The sequence below is a fragment of the Pristiophorus japonicus genome, chromosome 6 (genome assembly GCF_044704955.1).
Source record: "Pristiophorus japonicus isolate sPriJap1 chromosome 6, sPriJap1.hap1, whole genome shotgun sequence".
Lineage (NCBI taxonomy): Eukaryota > Metazoa > Chordata > Chondrichthyes > Pristiophoridae > Pristiophorus > Pristiophorus japonicus.
The window spans coordinates 189,237,666-189,241,711 of NC_091982.1; the positions used below are offsets into that span (position 1 = coordinate 189,237,666).

The 4,046-nt window shown below is 46.3% G+C and overlaps 1 pseudogene; it reads right to left on the bottom strand.

The window, feature by feature from the left end:
- Positions 1-3,048: 3,048 nt before the first annotated feature.
- LOC139265332 (large ribosomal subunit protein uL5-like) lies at positions 3,049-3,642 on the bottom strand (annotated as a pseudogene).
- Positions 3,643-4,046: the final 404 nt, after the last annotated feature.

Consider the following 4,046-nt stretch of genomic DNA (forward strand, 5'->3'; position numbering starts at 1 on the left):
CCAGAGTACTTAAGGAAGTGGCCTTGGAAATAGTGGATGCATTGACAGTCATTTTCCAACATTCCATTGACTCTGGATCAGTTCCTATGGAGTGGAAGGTAGCCAATGTAATCCCACTTTTTAAAAATGGAGGGAGAGAGAAAACAGGGAATTATAGACCGGTCAGCCTGACATCGGTAGTGGGTAAAATGATGGAATCAATTATTAAGGATGTCATATCAGTGCATTTGGAAAGAGGTGATATGATAGGTCCAAGTCAGCATGGATTTGTGAAAGGGAAATCATGCTTGACAAATCTTCTGGAATTTTTTGAGGATGTTTCCAGTAGAGTGGACAAGGGAGAACCAGTTGATGTGGTATATTTGGACTTTCAGAAGGCTTTCGACAAGGTCCCACACAAGAGATTAATGTGCAAAGTTAAAGCACATGGGATTGGGGGTAGTGTGCTGACATGGATTGAGAACTGGTTGTCAGACAGGAAGCAAAGAGTAGGAGTAAATGGGGACTTTTCAGAATGGCAGGCAGTGACGAGTGGGGTACCGCAAGGTTCTGTGCTGGGGCCCCAGTTGTTTACACTGTACATTAATGATTTAGACGAGGGGATTAAATGTAGTATCTCCAAATTTGCGGATGACACTAAGTTGGTTGGCAGTGTGAGCTGCGAGGAGGATGCTATGAGGCTGCAGAGCAACTTGGATCGGTTAGGTGAGTGGGCAAATGTATGGCAGATGAAGTATAATGTGGATAAATGTGAGGTTATCTACTTTGGTGGTAAAAACAGAGAAACAGACTATTATCTGAATGGTGACAGATTAGGAAAAGGGGAGGTGTAAAGAGACCTGGGTGTCATGGTACATCAGTCATTGAAGGTTGGCATGCAGGTACAGCAGGCGGTTAAGAAAGCAAATGGCATGTTGGCCTTCATAGCGAGGGGATTTGAGTACAGGGGCAGGGAGGTGTTGCTACAGTTGTACAGGGCCTTGGTGAGGCCACACCTGGAGTATTGTGTACAGTTTTGGTCTCCTAACCTGAGGAAGGACATTCTTGCTATTGAGGGAGTGCAGCGAAGGTTCACCAGACTGATTCCCGGGATGGCGGGACTGACCTATCAAGAAAGACTGGATCAACTGGGCTTGTATTCACTGAAGTTCAGAAGAATGAGAGGGGACCTCATAGAAACGTTTAAAATTCTGACGGGGTTAGACAGGTTAGATGCAGGAAGAATGTTCCCAATGTTGGGGAAGTCCAGAACCAGGGGACACAGTCTAAGGATAAGGGGTAAGCCATTTAGGACCGAGATGAGGAGGAATTTCTTCACCCAGAGAGTGGTGAACCTGTGGAATTCTCTACCATAGAAAGTTGTTGAGGCCAGTTCACTGAATATATTCAAAAAGGAGTTAGATGAAGTCCTTACTACTAGGGGAATCAAGGGGTATGGTGAGAAAGCAGGAATGGGGTACTGAAGTTGCATGTTCAGCCATGAACTCATTGAATGGCGGTGCAGGCTAGAAGGGCCAAATGGCCTACTCCTGCACCGATTTTCTATGTTTCTATGTCAATGGTGGTGCCGGTTGTCACTGCTGTGTATGTTGGGGGATCAAAAAAGATAGGGTCCAAGGAGGGTTGCTCAGGATAGTCCGTGAATCTGAGTTTGATTTGGTCTAAATGTTTCCAGTGAATGAGTCCATTTGAAAGTTTGACCCGAAACAACCTGCTCCCATCTTTGGCCACGACAGTGCCGAGAAGCCACTTGGGATCTTGTCCATAATTTAATACAAATACAGGATCATTGATTTCAATCTCGCGTGACACATTTGCGCTATCATGGTATGGATTTTGTTGAAGCCGCCTGCTCTCTACCTGTTCATGTAGATCAGGGTGAACTAATGAGAGCCTTGTCTTAAGTGCTCTTTTCATGAGCAGTTCAGCAAGTGGGATCCCAGTGAGTGAGTGCGGTCTCATGCAGTAGCTAAGCAGGACTCGGGATAGGCGAGTCTGCAGTAAGCCTTCAGTTACCCTCTTCAAGCCTTGCTTGATGGTTTGCACTACTCTCTCTGCCTTACCATTGGACGCTGGTTTAAACAGGGCAGATGTGACATGTTTGATCCCGTTATGAGTCATGAATTCTTTGAACTCAGCACTGGTAAAACATGGCCCGTTGTCACCAGGACATCAGGTAAGCTGTGAGTGGCAAACATGGCCCGCAGGCTTTCAGTAGTGGCAGCGGACGTGCTAGCCGACATTATCTCACATTCAATCCACTTGGAGTATGCGTCTACAACCACAAGGAACATTTTACCTAAGAACGGGCCTGCATAGTCGACGTGTACCCTAGACCACGGTTTGGAGGGCCAATACCATTCGCGGCGCCTTCCTGGGTGCATTGTTTAACTGCAAGCATGTATTACATCTGTGAACGCAGGACTCTTCCAAATCGATACCGGACCACCACACGTGGGATCTGGCTATCGCTTTCATCATTACGATGTCTGGGTGGGTACTGTGGAGGTCATTGATGAAGGTGTCTCTGCCCTTCTTGGGGACCACTACTCGATTGTCCCACAGAAGGCAGTCTGCCTGTATAGACATTTCATCTTTGTGCTACTGGAACGGCTTTATCTCTTCCTGAATTTCCACTGGGACACTGGACCAGCTTCCGTGAAGCACACAGCTTTTGACTAGAGATAATAAGGGGTCCTGGCTTGTCCAGGTTTTGATCTGCCGGGCAGTGACGGGTGATTGCTCACTCTCAAATGCTTCCATAACCATGGCTAGATCTGCGGGCTGTGCCATTTCCACCCCTGTGGTGGGCAATGGCAGCCTACTGAGAGCATTGCCGCAGTTTTCTGTGCCTGGCCTGTAGCGGATGGTGTAGTTGTATGCAGACAACGTGAGCGCCCATTTCTGCATGCGGGACGTTGCGTTGGTATTTATCCCTTTACTCTCGGAAAACAGGGATATAAGTGGCTTATGATCAGTTTCCAATTCGAATTTTAACCCAAACAGGTATTGATGCATTTTCTTTACCCCACAGCCACAGGCTAACGCTTTTTTTTACTGTTTCAATTTGATTTTATTGCATGTTTCATGTGTTCTTCAAATTACTTTCCAGGCAGGAGGATACCATCATATTTCTGCTGAAACCACCTCATTGATTCCTCCTTGGAGATTTTGTGCTTTGAACCAATGCGCCTCCTTTTCACCTTTTTATCAGAAATACTGAAATCAGGCCGTTCCATGACCACATAGAAATCCAGACCATAAATTCCAATACTAGGATTATACTTGATACCCAAATCAATGCGTTCCTGGATCCCAAAGCCAAAGTTCCCAGTGCTACAGAAGTTGCTCTTCCTCAGTTCATATTCCTTAACCTTTCGACCCTTCTCTAAAATTTCCTCAGCTTTGGCTCCTCGAATTGTCCAATGAACAGCAATCTTCTCATTTCTTCTGATACCAAATCATCGGACAGTATAGCGAGCTTTGGAAAACATTGGGGTCTGGCCAGTGAGTTGCTCCAGCACTTTAGCAGCTCTGGTGAGTCTGTCACCACTTTCACCTACACAGATATTCAGACACAGCTTCCTGATGTGGAGCTCGCGCATCGGGTTTTCCTTCTTTTCACTCGCCATCGCCCCGGAGTCGCTTCTTTCTCAATCATGCTGTAGGCTCTCTCAGCCTTAGACAGACTCCTGGATGCGTAAGCAATCAGTTGCAGTTTCCCGAAATCATTAGCTTGTTGCAATACACACCCGACGCCATATGATGATGCATCACATGCTAGTATCAACTGCTTACATGGATCATACAACACAAGCAATTTGTTTGAGCATAACAATTTTATCGCTTTTACAAAGGCATTTTCTTGGCTTTTGCCCCAAATCCATTCACCCCCTTTTAGTAGTAAGACATGCAGTGGTTCTAACAGTGTGCTGAGACCCGGTAAGAAGTTACCAAAGTAGTTCAGGGGTCGCAGAAACGACTGCAGCTCTGTCACGTTCTGTGGCATTGCTGCGTTCTCGATTGCCTCCGTCTTTGCGTTGGTG